Raw genomic sequence first — 19,282 nt, 5'->3', positions numbered from 1 at the left:
CAACTCTGGGTTACTTTAGGCATGATAATAGCCAAACGAGACATTGCGCAGCGCTGGGGGGCGGCGGAAGTACCAACGAAAACACAATGGTGCATGAACATGGACAGGGTGATGGTAACATAAAGGGCGGTATACTCTGGCCGGGCCTGCCCAGGGAAATGGAATAAAATCTGGACCCCATAGAATGTGTACAGAGGGGAGGTCTGTGAGCCCCTGTCGGAAGACGACCCGACAACATCAGATGAGGAGGGGGAGGAAGACTAAAGTACTCTAAAGGTGTAATAAGGGAAAGGGAGACCACAGGACACGGGGAAGAACCTAGGACCTAGATGACAAGGATTTGAGGGACTACAAGGGCGGGACCCCTGAGGAGCCACATACACGAGAGCCCACTCATGCCCAATATTACATTTTGTGCCCGGCTCTGTGGAAATAAGTATAGGTATACGCAGTGGGAACGCTTACAAACTCTGCTAATGCGAAACTAATTAATCATTGATGACCGCAATGCGATTTCTTTATGTTTTTTGTTGTTTTTGCTAAAAAATAGAAAACCAAACCTATATAGATCAGCAAACTATTGCGAATTATGTGCCTTTTAATTTATTGCGTAATTACCTATTCCAGAACATGACAACCAGTTTGAGACTTCAACCTGTTGATACGCAACTGCCAAAACAAGATTGCGGCCGGCCCCATGGGTTGTAGGCCAAAAGCTGTGTAAAACTGTAAGGTACAATAAAGGTTTTAAAAAATTAATTTTTTTAAATGAACGTCTAGTCAGTGCGTTTTCTTTAGAAAATGGAAAAGTACACAAACACACACACACTACTACACACACACACTACTAAATACTACAAAATACTTTACAAATAGCTACATTGGTAGATGGAAAGTACCAAAGATCACATTGCATAATCGCCTTTGACCCCCTACAAGGAGCCACTCCAACATATCAAGTAAGTCTCTTGGCTTGGTCAAAAATTGAAGATGAGCAAACCACATGTTAAAGACATAATCTTGTATGTAAATGCCATGATCAATAATAATACTGGGGTAGAAATGCATTTATTTCTGTTAATAAAACATATTCACTGTGATCCAGAATACCCTGCCAACATTATTAAAACAATGAAGCATTTTAAAATGAGCAACACATGTGTCTGCCTACTTTTTGTAAACTTTCAGCCAGGAAAATGCAATAATAAAAACAACCCCTAAAGGGCATCACATTTTTTATCACAAAACATGCAACCATAAACAACCCATAGAGAGCGCTGTAAAGCACGTACCTTTTTCAGGCCATAATAAATGCAATCACAGAATAAGCCCCTAAAGGCACTGCACTCGCAGCTGTAAAGCAGAAACTCCAGTCGCAGGAGAGTTTTTGAAACAATAGAAAATCCTTGAAACATCCAGGATTCCTGATCTTTGCAGACATATGGTCAATAGCTAAATAACAACTCTTTAGGGGAGCTCCTGTACCCCCCACACTTCCTTTAGCCCGTGGCTGGTGTCCCTGCTACCCTGGGGCCACCACAACTGAAGAAAATTAAGTAAATACAAAAGCCCCACAGGGCATTATGGGGTGCTCCAGCGTGGAGCAGTGTATATTTTATCAGCTCCCCTGCTGCTTTTGTGAGAGCTCTGCTGCTTGAAGGTGCATTTTATTTTTCTTTCTTGTAGGTGGGTGCCGGTCCCACCCGGCCCCCCCCCAAGGAAAAGTTGCATGCTGGGGCGCACTGGAGGGCCGCAGGAGGAACTCCAACACTCCTGCGACCCCAGCCAGCTCAGCCACGCTCATCCTTTTTACGCGGCCATCAGGGGAGCCAGACTTTCCTCTTCATTCTGCCCGTGCTCCATGTCGGTTGGAGGCAGTCTACTCCGGGATCTCTGGCCCCATACACGAGGGACAGAGGAGGCCCTCTGGGGTAATTCTGATGCTCGAGATACCGGGGATGGGTTCCCCGGGGCCCCATATGGCTTTGCGTCAGCCCCCGGGGGTAAAAGATGTAACAGCTCCAGGCATGCCATTTCCCCCAACTGGACCTCAGGGGATTGGGGGGGCAGCCTCACTGGCCCTCGGGGAGACCCACTGGTCCTGTGGTCAACTGGGCAGAGTTCTTAATCCTTGGTGGGTACCATGGTCCACAAGTGAAGTGCAAAAAACACCAAGCAAGAAAGAGTCTCCTGCTTGTGCAAGACGTTTTAACAGGGGTGGAAGGTCCAGAATCAAGGCACCTCTGGCCACCTCTCCACCTCTTTCCCAACCCTCCTGCACAGCATGCTGGGACAGTTCAAAATGGCATCATCCAGGAGTCACTAGTCACATCTCTTCTGGGGGCCTCAGTCCGTCCCTCACTGATATCACTGCCAGGGCCTTTCCCATCAAATCCTCAAAGGAGAGTCCCCGCCTGTGGTCTTGGCTCCCTCCTTTGTTCAGTGGGCCTGGGCAGGCCCGTATTTGGTACAGTGTGAGAAGCGGATTGATTGATGCAGATCCTTCAGCACCACTCTTTCCCTTCTCAAGAGCTGAGTGAAGCATTGTTAATTGGTCTCTTTGTGTGAGGAGGCCTTTGTTTCAGCTGCTGCAGAGAAATATAATTTACCTGGCACAGCAGGGTGACAAAAGGCCTGGGCTCTGAGCCTGAGATCAGCCAGGAAAATATGACAATTCTCGATGACTGATAAGTTGTACAGATATCTTGCAGATTTGATTTTCTCGCATAGGTTACAACCCATTTCGATATGTCACTGGTCTCTGTAGGCCAAAGGGACGCAAAGCTGCACTCTAAGGCAGTTTTCGCCCTATGAGTATAATAAAGTGGTACTACAGACAAAACTGCAAATCGCACTGACTTTACATATTAGTGCATATAAGGCCTACCCCAGGTCAATATCAAACCCTGCAGGGTTCCCTCTATGCCAGGCTACATGTGTGCAGTTACTGGGTTGCGCACAACAATAGTCTCCCACACTACAAGTGTGCACACGAGTGTGAACACATATTCAAGTGTCACTTACCCTTTCTGCATCGCAGCTGCCTGATCATTGAAAGGTGGACACTGGCGGTAATCACGAACAGTCCATTTGCCATGTGATTACGTTGGGTGAAACACATACATTGAGACTCACCCACAGTAAAAAGTCCAAAAGAGGGTGAATCAAAAAGCAAAAAATCTGGCGAACTGACTGGGCGGAACCCAATAGCAACAGCAATGATCTCCAAGAACTACTGTTTTGATCTTCAGCTGCCACACAATGTTTTGTTTCTTCCACCAAGTTCTAGTGGTAAGGTCTTGGATCTCCTCTTGCGTGAGCTCTCAGTAGCATATATCTTGGTCTTACAGACATCATTTCCAGATGTCAGCATGTACAAAATGCTAAAACTAGATTGCTTCTGAAGCTAAAAAACTGTGCAGCTCTGGCTTCCCATGAGAAAGCACATTAAATAAAAAATGTCGACCATCATATGCAACACTCTCCATGGTGGTGTGCCTCTGTCTCAAAAACAAATTTAAATAATACTGCTCTACTATGAATTTGCATCCATCTTCTATGGACCTACTGCCACTGCATTACCACTCCTAATGTGGTGGCCGGGAATTTGGCTGTCAAGCTGTAGAGCTCCCCCAGTATCTGTTTTCTGTAGGACCTTCTTCTCTTCTGCCTAAGGCATTAAAACCTGTCTCTGTGAACACTAGGGAGTTCAGGATTGCACATTCTCCATCCAACCTCACCGCCATGATATTCCTTGTTGGTGTAGGTTGCGCTCTTCATATCTGGGTTAACACAACATATTATTGCAGAGCAAGGAGCGCAGCACACTCTTTGTAGCATCTTTAAATTTTTTGGATGCGGAACAGGAAGGGACAAGCAACGGATGAGGTAGGTGGGGGTAGACAGGCAGGAACATAGGGGGAGGCGGCGGGGTGGACGGCACAAGCAACAAGGGGCAAGGCGTACCGGACATGCAACAATGCAGGAGGAGAGTAGGGGGATTGTAGGGCAAGCAACAATGCGAGAGGCGTTAAAGAGGAATGGGTTGCTAGAAAGAGGGGAAAAAAGTGCCTCTGAAAGCGCAAGTAGTGGAAGGGCAAGGAAGCAGGGGCCATGTTCCAATGTAGGGACAAACACACGAAGAGGAAGTGAAGCCGGCACTCGCTGACCAGAGAAGCAAGGAAATGAGAGTTGTGATGATGAAGCCAACCCATGGTAAGCAATGGGCAGGCTTTAAGCCCTCTGTAAGAAAACAAAATGTCTCACAAATGACAGTGCATCACTGGCTCAGGCGAGAACTAAAGTATAGGGTGTGAGGGCAAGAAAGTAAACTGACAAAGAAGCATAGGTGCCCACCAAACATACTGAAGGTCATAAAATAACAGACCAGACAGTGCCCCCAAAACATTTAGGGGGGCTAGGGTGAAGGCAGGAGAGCGTTTACGGAAAAGAAAGGGCTGTGTACTGCCTGAGGAGAAGAGGGCTTTACCACACAGCCAATACAACCAGGACATTTGCCACACAGTCTTTACCAAGAAGGTAAGTATTTTTACCTTAAATACGCAACACTTTGTCATGTAGGTAAGTCTTTTTTTAAATAATATATTTTATGTCATTTTAAAAAAAGTGATTTTAGGGTTTAGAGCTGGGAAGTGGAAATGGGAGGAGAGGGTGACTTAAGGGCTCAAGGTAGGTAAAGAGAGGTAAGCATGGCTTGAGGATTCAAGGGTAGGTAAAGATACATAAAGGTGAAGCTGACTTGGGGGCTCAGGGTGGACAGAGGTAGAGAGTACTGAGGGTGACTTGAGGGTTCAGGGGTAGGTAGAGGTATAGGAAGGAAAAGGTGACTTAAGGGCCCATGGGAAGGAAGAACTTAAGGGAGATGAGGATGAATTGAGGGCTCCAGTTGGGTAGAGGTAAATAAATGGGGAGTGACTTGAGGGCTCATGAGTGTTTAGAGGTAAAGTGAGGTAAGGGTGGCTTAAGAGCTCAGGAGTGTTTATAGGTAAAGTGAGGTGAGGGTGGCTTGAGGACTCAGGAGTGTTTAGAGGTAAAGTGAGATAAGGGTGGCATGAGGACTCAGGGGTGGGTATAGGTAAAGGGAGGTGAGGATGATTTGAGTATTCAGGGGATGGTGGAGGTGAAAGGAGGTGAAGGTGACTTGAGGGCTCAGTGGGTAGAGGTAAAGGAAGGTGAGGGTGACTTAAGGGCTCAGGTTGTTAGAGGTAAAGGAAAGTGAGGGTGACTTAAGGGCTCAGGTGGGTAGAGGTAAAGGAAGGTGAGGGTGACTTAAGGGCTCAGGCGGGTAGAGGTAAAGGAAGGTGAGGGTGATTGAGGGCTCGGTGGGTAGAGGTAGAGGAAGGTAAGGGTGAGGGTGACTTGATGGCTCGTGGGAAGGAAGGTGAGGAAGGAAGGTGGGGTGACTTGAGGGCTTGGTGGGTAGAGGTAATGGGAGGTAATGGTGACTTCAGTGCTTGAGATGAGGGTGGCTTGATGGTTCGGGCAGGGTGGAAGTGAGGTGAGGGTGACTTAAGAGTGCGAGATGGATAGAGGCATAAGGAGGTTATTGTGACTTCAGGGTGCAGGGTTGGCAGTGGTAAAGGGAGGTAAGACTGATATTAGGGTTCAGGTGGGGAGAGGTAAAGGTAAACATATAATGTAATCACAAGGGAGATTCAAGAGGAAAAGGGGACCTAAGTATTTGAGTACTAGAAGATACAACTCATGTCCTATAATTAAATATTGACACAGTCTGAACCTACAAGCTCATTTTGATATTTGAGAGGTCGCCTCACCCATAACCCAGGCTCTTATATCCAGAGCAAAGGTGGATTTACCACTTGTGGATGTCAAACAGGGACCTTAATAATAAGATGCAATGGACACAACTGTAATTGCAGAAAGTTTAAGCAAGGATAAGACAGCTTCATTATCTGATACACTTGGTTCCATCTTTTCTCTCTAACCTTCTAACTTTTTTTGGGGTAGAATCTCTCTTCTTAGTTATTGCAACAGTTATAGGACTGCTAACTTTGACACTTGAACCAAAAACTCATTTTGATTTAGTTATTAAGATGGGCATAATACGGTCCCTCCTATAAACATTTACAGACCCTGAGTTCCTGTTCAATTTTTTTTCTTCAGACACAGCATGTGTAATTTGTTCTATTTGCTAGTTCTTTATACACAGAATACATCCTCGGTAATTGTTTTTATTTCTAACATTACTCCAATTGCGGGACAGAAAATCAGTGTTCTTAGTCCACTTTATGAATAAGTACTGAGCTATCATAACCGTAGGATTATATAGTTGTGCTGTAAGCTCAGATGAATGTGTGCACAACTGTTTCCTCATTTTTGGCTGCTTCCAATATCGCATAGATATTCATTCTGCCATAAGCTATATCAACTACTGATCATATGCATGTCTCATAGGAATGCTTCAGTTCATTCGTATATCGCCCTTTTCCTCTTTCCTCTGTTTTGCTGCTTTTAAGATCACATACATGAAATCAGATTCCCTTGAACCGCAACAAGCATGTGCTACATTGCAACATGTATTTATGTGCGTAGAAACGTAACACAGTAAAACACTTTAAAAGAATGCAGTCTCAGTGTTCTTTCTTCAAATATAGTATGGGGGCAGTATAGGTACAAATGCCAGCATACATCTCTTGATGAAGTAAGTTCACATGTAGGTAGCTTGAGGCTACATTCATCCCCTTTTTAGGTTGAGCCAAGGCAGCGCACATGCGCTGTCTGCAAGACCTGTTGTTATCTCCTCTAATTGCTTTTGGCATGCCAATGAATTGCCATTAGTTCGTTGTTGTGCCATTTAGAAATACTGGGTTTTTATTGGTGCATTCGGTTTGATTCTCCCGCCTTTGCGTGCTTGGGTCACGCCCAGGCGATTTCACTCATTGTTTGCTTGCGTTGGACATCGCAATACGTCCACAGTTCCTCCTGGTCATCCTGATCTGCCTTTTCATTTTTTAGGCTATCAACATCATTTTAGGCTTTCAGGCCGTTTCACGGAGCAATGCTCTGTTCGGCACTTGCAAAGTGGCAATTTCTGTCTGGTAGCTGTTGAGCTATGCCAATAAGTCTAACTCAAAAAAATGCGAGACCTATTGCATTTCTTATGCATTTTGTTCTCTTGTCCGCACTACGCATGGGTTTAGCAATCAACCGAATAGGATGAGTAATTTATGATGTCCTTTCTGGGCTACTCACCTTCATGACAGGCATTTGCATTTCTCCCACGTGGTGTACTGAGGAGCTGATCTGTGTGTTTTGTTTGTCTCTTTACTTGTTAAAATATTTGTTTGTGGTGGTATCCTTTTTTTTAAATGTCTTTATTATACTTTCGAATAAGCATATGTATAATCAAGAGACAGTTTGTGCTCTGGTACCACCAAGATGTGGTTCACTTACTTGACCGCCATTGAGTCTTACTCAGATAGCAGAGTTTTCAATGTATATTTCCTCTAACTAGTTGGTTATTTACTATATGAATAGTGTGGGAGTACAGAGGAGATGCCCCCCCCCGACTTGAGTGCAGCCTTTGGTACTGTGTCACACGCCATCCTCATCCAGAGTATGCTGGATTTTGGCATCCCACGGATCGCCATAAATGGCTGGAAGCCTTTCTAGCAGACAGGAGCTTCCATAGTATGTGAACACTCCTTTGCTTTATCTATCCATCCTTGTGTGTGGTCCCACAGGGCTCCTCGCTTAGCCCCAGGCTGAAATTGTGCACTCACATGGGCTTGCCCTAGTGTCCTATACTGATGACACCCTGGTTATCCTGGCCCTATAGACCCAAAACCACTCAAACTACCTCCCAACTAAACTCCTGCCTCCTGGAGGTCACAGATTGGATGTTCAGCAGTAGGCTAAAGCTCAAAGGCGAGATAACGGAGTTTCTGGTAGTAGGCAATAATAGCTTTAGGAAGCAGGAACTCTCATGGCCAGACTATCTGGGCAATAGCCCTCAGCCAGCACTAGCACTAAAAAGCCTAGGCATCTGGATAGATGACAAGCTCACGATGGAGACACAATTCAGAAAATTGGCAGGCTCATGCTTTGGCATTTTAAGATCTCGAAGGAAATTCTTGCAGATGCTTCCAGTACCTACTAGAACGATAGCAGTGCCGAGTCTTAGAATGTCTCGCCTTCGTTTTGGCAACTCCCTGTGTCTTAGGAGCCCAAAATATGTGATCAAAAGTCATCAAGTGGTACAAAATGCTGCTGCAAGAATTGTTCAAAAACTACTGAAGCACCAGTCAGGCAGATCAGCCCTCGTATCTCCGCACCGGCTGCCAGTTAAAAAAAGAATTCAATACAAGGCTCTCTGTATCGCCAGGGAAAAGGCCCACCTATCATTCGATCCCTACTTACCCCCTACGTTCTAAGAAGGGCCGTTCGCTCTAGCAACCAGGGACTTTTGGAGGTGCCCAAGATTAAAAGAGCAAGGAGTGGAAGCCACTCTTTTGTTTTCCTCACCTAAGGGCTGTGGAGTACTCTTCCAGTTTACCTTAGAAGTCAGCCGTCAGAAGCCTGTTTAAGGAAAATGCAAAAAACTCACCTTTTCTAAACATGGCTTGAGGAAATGGTTCATCTCAGTTTCGTGGAGGGGTTGTTTTGCATCAAGTGCTGGGAGGCCCGTTTGGGTAGCCATGCGTTATACAAGTACAACTGAATTGACTTTTAAATGAATTCTGAAGCCTACATTTATTCCCAAGTGGGGTAAGTGGCCATGAGTATGGGTATGATTATGCTCACCAGTTGCATGTAAATACCATTTGCTTGGTTTTACAGTACCATCTTTTACACATGGATCCCAAACTTCCTTTAGAAATTTGAAGTGTTCACCCGTGGGGTGAGTATGAAGAATAAATACATGCTTGTACGTGGCAGTACACACTGAAATATTTTCCTGTGTTGAAAGCATGTCTATCAATTAAAGATACATCTGTTTTGTATATAATTCTTTAAACAAAATTGGGTTTTTTAATGAATATAATTAAGTTACTTTTATACCTACATGTTTACGTCCTAAATGACACTTGTCTCGCAATAGGTAAGTCTGAGCTATTGGTCTCGTAAAAGAGCAAAAATGTTGTTATGTTTTAGATTTGAAATTAGTTAAAGTAATAATTTTCTCATTTACAATGGTAATAGTTCTACCAATTTCAAGTGTGACATCTATAACCTGTGTTCCGCTGAATTATGTTGTGGTGTTGGTGAGTGGTGCTGTGGTGGTGTAGAGTGATGCTGTAGTGGTGCGGAGTGGTGCTGTGGTGGTGCTGAGTGGTGCTGCTGAGTGGTGCTAAATGGTGCTGTGGTGGTGTGGTGGTGCAGAGTGATAATGTGGTGGTGCTGAGTGGTGCTGTGTTGGTGCTGAGTGGTGCTGTGGTGGTGCTGAGTGGTGCTGCTGAGTGGTGCTAAATGGTGCTGTGGTGGTGTGGTGGTGCAGAGTGATAATGTGGTGGTGCTGAGTGGTGCTGTGTTGGTGCTGAGTGGTGCTGTGGTGGTGCTAAGTGGTGCTGGGGTGGTGCAGAGTGATGCTGGGGTGGTGCAGAGTGATGCTGGGGTGGTGCAGAGTGATGCTGTGGTGGTGCAGAGTGATGCTGGGGTGGTGCAGAGTGATCCTGGGGTGGTGCAGAGTGATGCTGGGGTGCCTCTAAGTGGTGCTGTCGTGGTGCTGAGTGGTGCTGGGGTGGCGCTGAGTGATGCTGTGGTGGTGCTGAGTGATGCTGTGGTGGTGCTGAGTGATGCTGTGGTGGTGCTGAGTGGTGCTGTGGTGGTGCTGAGTGATGCCGTGGTGGTGCTGAGTGATGCCGTGGTGGTGCTGAGGGATGCTGTGGTGGTGCTGAGTGATGCTGTGGTGGTGCTGAGTGATGTTGTGGTGGTGCTGAGTGATGCTGTGGTGGTGCTGAGTGATGCTGTGGTGGCGCTGAGTGATGCTGTGGTGGCGCTGAGTGATGCTGTGGTGGCGCTGAGTGATGCTGTGGTGGCGCTGAGTGATGCTGTGGTGGCGCTGAGTGATGCAGGGGTGGCGCTGAGTGATGCTGGGGTGGCGCTGAGTGATGCTGGGGTGGCGCTGAGGTGGTGCTGTTTTGGTGCCGAGTGGTGCTGTGGTGATGCTGAGTGGTGCTGTTGTGGTGCTGAGTGATGCTGGGGTGGTGCTGAGTGGTGCTGTGGTGGAGCTGAGTGGTGCTGTAGTGGCGCTGAGTGGTGCTGTAGTGGCGCTGAGTGGTGCTGTGGTGGCACTGAGTGATGCTGTGGTGGCGCTGAGTGATGCTGTGGTGGTGCTGATTTATGCTGCGGTGGCGCTGAGTGGTGCTGTGGTGGCGCTGAGTGGTGCTGTGGTGGCACTGAGTGTGGGGGCGCTGAGTGATGCTGTGGTGGCGCTGAGTGATGCTGGGGTGGCGCTGAGTGGTGCTGTGGTGGCGCTGAGTGGTGCTGTGGTGGTGCCGAGTTGTGCTGGGGTGGCGCTGAGTGATGCTGGAGTAGCGCTGAGGTGGTGCTGTGGTGGTGCTGAGTGTGAGAGAAGTGAGAGAGGAATAAAGGGAGAGGAAACCTGCTTAGGGTGGAGAAAGAAATAGGCAGAGTGTAGAGAGACAGGAACAAAGTGAGAGATACCCTGGGTTTGCCTACAACGAGTTTTTGCAGGTAGAGCAAGGAGAGGACAAGAGGCCAGCAGAAAATGGAGGAACGTGGGAGGTAGGGGGCATGTAGAGGAAGGTATAAGGTAGTAGACAGACACAGTGAGGGAGAGACAGTGAGGGCCGATATCGGCAGTTCCCATGAGACAAAGGCAAATAAGAAGAGAGACCGTTGAGATAAAGCAGGTCAGAAAAGAAAAACGGACAGCATGCGAGACATGCAATAGGTCTCGCATACTAAAAGTTTGAGCTGTTGGTATTGCTAATAATAGTGCAACAGTAGCAGCTTAATGACTAGTAATATCCGACTTATTGCATTGGAATTGTGTGCTGCTTGTGCTGTACTATTGTGTATATGATGGAAGCTCGCACTGTTGCTGCTTGTGCTGTACTATTGTGTATATGATGGAAGCTCGCAATGTTGCTGCTTGTGCTGTACTATTGTCTATATGATGGAAGCTTGCACTGTTGCTGTTTGTGCTGTTTTTTTATATATTATTGATGCTTGCACTGCTGCTGTTGTGTACCTGGTCTATGTGTGAGAGTAGTTAGAGCTGATACTATTTGTGTTGTAATATTGTTTATATGATGTGCCAGTAAGTGCCTTCAAATATACCGCAAGGTCGAGCAGCTAAACAGGGTGGACTGGGCTCAGATGGCGACAAGGCTTACTATGTCCCCTGCATGGTTATTTGGTAGCCAAAGCACCTCACACTGAGACTGCGAGCTAAAGCTGCACTTTATGTTCCTGTTTTCACCACCAAAATATGAATCTTGCTGCCTGACAGTCCAATGTCACCAGTTTTTGACATTAGTGAGTTTTCTTTTTTTTAAAGTTATTTTGTTTCCTATGAGCGATTCAACACTGAATTGTATACAAAAGACCACAATACCTGGCCTAGTCTTTTAAATACCTTAAAGCACGTTGGAGCCTTGCAGTAGAAGAGAGAGAGAGGTACGTTTGATAAACCACCTGTGCAGGCCTTTAAGCCACTCCTTGTGGGTTCCTGCCTTACTCCGCAGTGCCAAATGGGCCGAGAAGCGAGCAATACCCTCCCCCCACAACTGCCATGGTCACCCCATGCTGGCGAACTCAAACCAGCAGTGTGCCTACTATTGGTGCAGCAGGTGCAGTGGCGCCAGGAACTAGAGCCCTTAGGGGCCTTGGCATGCTGATATTTTTTGTGTTTTATCGCCGCCTCAGCAGCGACAAGGACAGGTTCACTTGCTTGCACCAGGACCCATGGCATCGTGCCCACTAATAACCCTGGGCCATCGTGCCCACTAATAACCCTGGTACAAAAGGGGGTGGTGATGGACCCTGGGCGCTTCTGTGGGAGTCCCGCGGCCCCTCACGCAGAAGCTGCGCGCGGATGTTGCAATTTAAAGTACAATCTTCTGCGCATGCTGCTGGGGAACAGAGAGGGTGCGACGGGCCGCAGCACGCGCAGAGACCCATCGAGCTGTATGAAGCAGGCTGGTGAGGGTCGGCGCTGCCCTCTGCACGAGAGGCCGGCCTGTGGGCGCGCTGTGGTGGGCCACGGAATAGCATGCAGCATAGCATGGGCAGCTGCGGCCTCTGGGGGCCGCTGTAACTAGGGGCTATTGTCCACTCCATAGAATGAGAGTTCGAGACATGCCGAAGCGGAGCCCCCCACAAATGAAGATGACCTTCCGCCACTCTCTGCAATGAGGAAGTATTTCAAAACGATAAACATACGCCCACATCAGGTCTAAAGTGTATACATTAGACATGTGAAGTGTGCACAGGTGCGTTCTAGATGCGTTTAGGCAAGGTGCGTGCATTGTGTGACTTAGTACCTTCAACTTTCATTTGCCCTTAATTTCGAAGCAACGAGCCACAAACAGGGCAGAACTCAGAACACACCTACATTACGTTGACTTCAGATTAAAAGCCCAAGTTTGACTTTCGTAGTAAACGGAGCATTCGGAAAATGCTACTTTCTTCAAAGACATTTTTTTTGTTAATTTTTTTTTTTTAATTTTTTGAAACCTTTATTGCACATTAACAACAAAACAAATACGGGCCTACAACCATCCGGCCGGCCACGACACATGTTGAAGCAAGTTAGCAAGCAAAGCGACAACTCGATAGTATCTGAGCATAAAATAGCAATCAGCCTGGGTTACACTGGGTATCTTCGCACTACCGAGAGACAGGAGAAGTGAAGGTTAAGTTTTTAAATTTTTTTGTATATTGCAGAATATAAACAAAAGGAAGGATCAGAGTTCCAACAATCCACCAATAACATAAGAGGGCAACGTCAACCAGAAGAAATCCGAGCAACAGAAAACATAATCAGACTAGCGGCATGAGAATAATACGACAGGATAGTAAGATCAAAATATGTTGCATGCCAGTCGCCGCCCCCCTCGCACCGAGCCACCCTACTGACCCAAGAAAGAAACAGAAAAGGAAAGAAAACCAAAAGTAAGAGAAAAAGAAGGCCCATAGAAACTGAAACGGACAAAATAAAAACCCCACCCCCCTACCCCCACCCTACACGCATGCAGAGGCTACGGCCTACCCCCCCCCCCCTAGCAGTGTGTCTGTCGCCCCAAAAAGAGTACCCGAAATACAGATAAAGAAAAAAGAGAAGAAAAAATGGTATCACATAAGATCGGAGGAGGGCCATGCACATAAACTCAAAACAATCAGCATGTAAATCCTTGGCCGCCCATCCCCGGATCCCCGAACCAAAGGAAACAATATTCAACTCCACCGTCTATCCCCTGCAGCCCCAGCAGTATACGCTACCGCAGTCAATGATAGGGGGAACGTCCTCAACACTGGCCCCTGCGATCGGGGGTATCGACGTGGTCCAGCTGCACGGTAGCCATCCTGTGTGGGATAAGCAAACGGAGTGACCCCAGCAGAGTAGGACGCTGTCCAACAAAGTCTGTCCAGTCCAAAGCCATGCGTGCGACAACGATAGAAAGGGGGACAACGCACTGTAGCAGCCCATCAAAATCAGCCGGCCAAAGCAGTAGCATCCGCTTCAGGAGAAGGTTGTAAGTGTCGCCAGTAGAGCACAAGGGGATAGCCAAACATGGCGTCCATGGACGACTCTCCGGCCATTGCACAAACCCACCGTCCTCAGACCACTTCACCACCTTTTCAATCACCACTGAAGTGTCGTCAGGCTCACGCACCCTCAATGCCTCTGAGCACATCCGAATAGGCACTCCACAACAATCGGGGACAGGATGTGGCACAGTGTCCTGCAATCGAGAGCCAACTCTCTCCACCGGGGGCATGTAGGGGGAAATAGCGTTCAGCCGGTCCCCTAAGTCCCGGGCAGTATCCTGTAGAGCAGATCTCAAAGTACCCAAGGCGCACAGGATGTCTGCAATCTGCAGCGGTGCCGTGGAAGGAAGAGAAGCAGCAGGTCCCTGCACGCGGGGCTCGTGGAGGTGTTGTAGTCCTCGAGGCTGGTCTCCACCATCACTACCACGTAGCTGGTCGCCCAATCCGGGTTCCGCATAACATGACCTGGCTGGGGGCACAGGAGCAACACAAACCATGCCGACACCATGCACGGCGCCAGAGCAATGTGGGCAAACGGACATCTCACCGGCAGCAGCCCGGAGCAAGCACAGGAGCCGGGGACACAGCCGTCAATATGGCTTCCACCGCTACACTGGAGAAGACAAGCGATCAATCAGTGCCGTCTGCGGATCGGAGCGTAGATACAATGTTGCACTTTAAACACGATATTCCCCAAGCGCGAAGATGAGCAAAGCAAAGCAAATCCCCACGGCGGTAAACACAGCATAGCAGCTGTTCCCGCTGGTCGCCTCTGCCCCTCTTCAGTGTCCGATGGGAGTGCAGACATGGCCGGCCATCACAAGACAAAGACCCGTGCAGCCACAGCCAGTGCCGGAAAGGGGGTGAGGGCGCCCCGGTACTTCTACCGCAGGGGGCGCGCAAAGAAACACACCGCTGGAGTCAGGATCGCCTCCCGGTCCCGAGGGTTCAATTCAGAAACAGGATCGGCAACAGGAGGAGTTGCGGGCCGGGAGGAAGACGGAAGGATCGGCCCTTCAAAGACATTTTAATAAATATTTCAATTTAATCACTTTCAAATTATGCTTCCTAAAAAAAGTCTCCATCCGGAAATGTTCACTTGCTTGCACCAGGACCCATGGCATCGTGCCCACTAATAACCCTGGGCCATCGTGCCCACTAATAACCCTGGTACAAAAGGGGGTGGTGATGGACCCTGGGCGCTTCTGTGGGAGTCCCGCGGCCCCTCACGCAGAAGCTGCGTGCGGATGTTGCCAGTTAAAGTACAATCTTCTGCGCATGCTGCTGGGGAACAGAGAGGGTGCGACGGGCCGCAGCACGCGCAGAGACCCACTGTATGAAGCAGGCTGGTGAGGGTCGGCGCTGCCCTCTGCACGAGAGGCCGGCCTGTGGGCGTGCTGTGGTGGGCCACGGAATAGCATGCAGCATAGCATGGGCAGCTGCGGCCTCTGGGGGTCGCTGTAACTAGGGCCTATTGTCCACTCCATAGCATGAGAGTGCGAGACATGCCGAGGCGGAGCCCCCCACAAATGAAGATGACCTTCCGCAACTCTCTGCAATGAGGAAGTATTTCAAATCGATAAACATACGCCCACATCATGTCTAAAGTGTATACATTAGACATGTGAAATGTGCACAGGTGTGTTCTAATTGCGTTTAGGCAAGGTGCGTGCATTGTGTGACTTAGTACCTTCAACTTTCATTTGCCCTTAATTTTGAAGCAACCAGCCAAAAACAGGGCAGAACTCAGAACACACCGAGCATTCGAAAAATGCTACCTTCTTCAAAGACATTTTAATAAATATTTCAATGAAAATCACTTTCAAATTATGCTTCCTAAAAAAAGTCTCCATCCGGAAATGTAATTGTTGTCATGTTTTGGTTAATGACTCTGATGTAGCTAACATTCTTCAGCGTTATTTAAAGAACTGCTTTAATGGACACATATCTATAAGACAGTTAAAAGGCATTAAGGCCGAGAAATAATGCTAAAAAGGACATGTGACATCGTGTAAGCCCATGGGACCACTCTAAAGTCAGTGACTCGAATACATTTGAGAGAATCTGCGGCATTAAATGACATCAGGACCCCAACGCCTATGGCCATATAGATAAGGATGGCATGAAGCAACGCTTTGGTGGGGTGACAGTCTGGAGGCGGAGTTCGTAGCAAAGCCCCCTCAGCAGGATGTCTGTCTGCAGAATGAGCTTTGCATATCATAAAGGCAATATCTGAATAAAGCATGTCCAAGGGAAAAAATAATTGTTCTATAAACTGTCCAGTTTGGAAATGCTAGAAATAAACAGGTTCTGGTTTGTTTTGCTCGTCTCTATCTTTGGATGAAGCGGCAGCAGGAATACTGTTACATGATAAAATTAGTTACTTGTGCGCCTGGAAGTTATTGTTGTACGCCTTAAAGTGCGCTGAGTAAAAGTCTATTTTTGGAGCCCGCTTCTGTCTTGAGGCCTGCGATGCTTTCTGCCTCCGGTCAGGTGAAGCAGGTGATGCTGCTCTGTTGCAAGGTGTGTTCTTTAGAAGTGGTGCCCCCCCCCCAGTAGGGAAGATTGCCAGACTTGAGTTGTTTCCAGGCAGCCCCTGGCCTCTTGACGCGGGAATGGCTCTTGTGTAATACGCAAATGAACATTCACACTTCTTTGACTGTTAATCCTGCAGCCCCGCCTTGAGTTTCTTTCGGTGTCAGGTAGGATGTCTGTCACTCAAAGGGATGGATGGGCAGTCTGTCTGTCCTGTCAAAGACACTGATCTCGAGGCAGCAGATGTTTCACGGTCGTGCCTGCTTCACTTTTTCAGGTCTGATCATTTACATTTTAAAGTGTGCCTTTTGCCCTTTAGTGAAATGTACTTAATAAATGTGCCGTATTATACAGCGCTTCATGGGTTTTTCTAATTGAAACACGTGTTTCCAGAGGTTGTAAGCACAGTGAGCAAGTTCAAAACTGCTTTTAAAGAGGAGCTTCAGAGCATGGCTGGGGTGCGTGGGGAGCTACAGAAATACCACTGAACTATGCAGATATAAATGGGAGTGTACCTTCCGGCACTGAGCACCTGCGCTTCCTTCATTTGAAAGAGAGAGTATCTTCATTGCTGTTATACATTTATTGGGAGAGAATCAGTAATCAAAATACGCTAGTATTTTATAAAGCGCAAATTAGTCCCTCCAAGGGTCTCAGGCGCTGGGGTGACTTCCCTTATTAAGTCACTGAACACTCCAGTCTCTGTATGCATTATGCAACCAAATATGTGATTGTGTTCTGTCACATTTCGCAAGAAAAAAACAAGTCCTGTGGTTAATATAAGGGGGACGCCACACTTCTAGTATTATCTATTTAAACACTTGAAAAAAAAATTGTTTAGTATAAGAATATTGAATAAAGCTGAGCTAAAGAACCTGCAGCAAGCAAGGGAAAAGAATGTTAACAAGTTAAACGAGGGTGAAATAAAAAACAAGAATATTGAGAAAAGGAGAGGGGAGGACGGAGAGATGGGAAAAGAATGGAGAGAGAGGGATAGAGAGGAGGCGGTGAGGCAGCGAGGACTGGAAGTGTAGTTAGGACACTGATGGGGGTGGGGCACTGGGGAGAATAAGTGACAGCAGCCTGGCGGCCATGAAAGAAGTGTAATTAGGGGGAGGAGAAGTGAGGCTGGGTGTGCTGGGGAAGCAACAGATGGCTTAAGCGCGGTCACAAGAGCACATGCACTCGTGGAAATCCGCTTGGTTTAACTTTCTGGTTTCACCTCAATAGGTCTCTCTACGAGACCTAAAAAGCCTAGGCGTCTGGACAGACGACAAGATCACGATGGAGACACAAGTCAGAAAAAAAGTGGCAGGATCATGTTTTGGCATTTTAAGATCTCTAAGGAAATTCTTGCAGATGCTACCTTTACCTACTGGAAGGATAGTAGTGCTGAGTTTTAGAAACTCTTGCCTTGATTATGGTAACTCCCTGTATCCTAGGAGAGACTGGCTGTTCGAGCAGTAGCGACTTCCCTCCCTCCCAGCGCCTTGAGACCCTAACGGGTGAGTAGCGCGCTCTACAAATTATTTGATTGATTGATTGATAGGATCCCAAAATATGTGATCAAAAGTCACCAAGTGGTACAAAATGCCGCCGAAAGAATTGTTCAAAAACTACCGAAGCACCAATCAGCCAGACCAGCCCTCGTAGCCATGCACTGGCTTCCTGCTTCTGCATGGAATACATGTATTGTATGAATAGCGAGTTCTTTGACCCCGACAAAGACATTGGACCAGTTTTGCCATTGTTGTTCGTTTGAAACATGTTGATTTCTTAAAGTGGTTAGGTGAATCATTAGTTTCTACCTTTATGCCACAGTATTGATTTCAACATATACCAGAGGTACCCACTAACAAAGGAATTTCCTTTGGGTATTCCCACTAGGTACCTTTAACTTTTGATCTCGACCTTTGAATAAGTTCTGTAAAAAATATCTAAGAATTCCCAATTTTGTATGGTTGAGTCCACTAGAGCCTTCTACAGTGGGAGAGGTTGCCTATGGTAAAGCATGCCATGATGGATGATGCGACCTCTCCAATATCTTAAAATTAGTCTGAAGGTTAAGACTGTCTATATTTAAGTATAGCACATGAGTTGTCCCTTCTAGTACTCAAGCACCTTGTGTGTTAGAAAGATGAAAGATAAACCTTTTAAAATCACTGCATGTTTGATGATAAGTAAAACATCATCTAAATCATAAAAGAGGCAACGGACAAATAAGTAAATGTGACATAACAGCAAATGATAATTCAGAAAAGCACCTACTGCACGGCAACAGTCTTAAATCAAGGGAGTATGTTTATAGCTTCATCATCAATAAAAGAGACAGGCGGCCAAAATGTAGGTTTTGGAAATTGGTCACATGCCACCATTTTTCGTTACTGCTAGTAGTCTGCATTCATCTCTAGAATATATATCAGGAAGCTCGAGCTTCAACTATAATGGTTTTCAGTTGTCTTGAAAGCAAAAGCAGAAATAAAACGGTATATATAAACTTAGCGCAAGCAGTGCAGAGGAATACTGATTAAGAAATCAATCTGTACTTAGTCAACGTGCAAGGGAAGAAAACAAAAACAAAAGGGGACAAAGTGAAGCAGAAAGGCGCTGACACACGATCACCAATGAAAAGGAAGAAAACATGATTGACAATGAAGCCAAGAAATGGTAAGTAACGGCAGGGCTAAAAGCTCCTATTTAGAAGTTTTAATGCTTTTTTAAAGAAAAGACAGATCGTCACAAGCCATAGCACGTGTGCTGCCTCAGGTGAGACCTAATCTGGTTCACACAGTTCTGGACACAGACTCTCTCTACCCACGATCTGGAGCAGAAAGACAACATTGTGGATAGTATATGTTTACTGAGCAGCTCTGAAACACTTCTGTAGGCACCAGGATTTAGGAAGCATTGCCACTGGATTCAAGCTAGCCTGGCTGATGAAGGGTGTTACCCAGAAAACGGTCCCAGGATGCTTGTTTCCGGTTCAGGGAAGACCTGGCTTGGTAGTTCGGGCTTGACTGTTCCCATG

General features: G+C 47.0%; 1 protein-coding gene across 1 annotated transcript in view; it reads right to left on the bottom strand.

The window, feature by feature from the left end:
• The window catches only part of BABAM2 (BRISC and BRCA1 A complex member 2), a 202,144-nt gene that overhangs the window by 88,429 nt on the left and 94,433 nt on the right, over nt 1-19,282 (bottom strand). The window lies entirely within an intron of this gene.

The sequence above is a fragment of the Lissotriton vulgaris genome, unplaced genomic scaffold (assembly GCF_964263255.1).
Source record: "Lissotriton vulgaris unplaced genomic scaffold, aLisVul1.2 SCAFFOLD_2166, whole genome shotgun sequence".
Lineage (NCBI taxonomy): Eukaryota > Metazoa > Chordata > Amphibia > Caudata > Salamandridae > Lissotriton > Lissotriton vulgaris.
The sequence above is the reverse complement of the archived record's forward strand: the minus strand, read 5'-3'. Positions and strand labels throughout refer to the sequence as shown.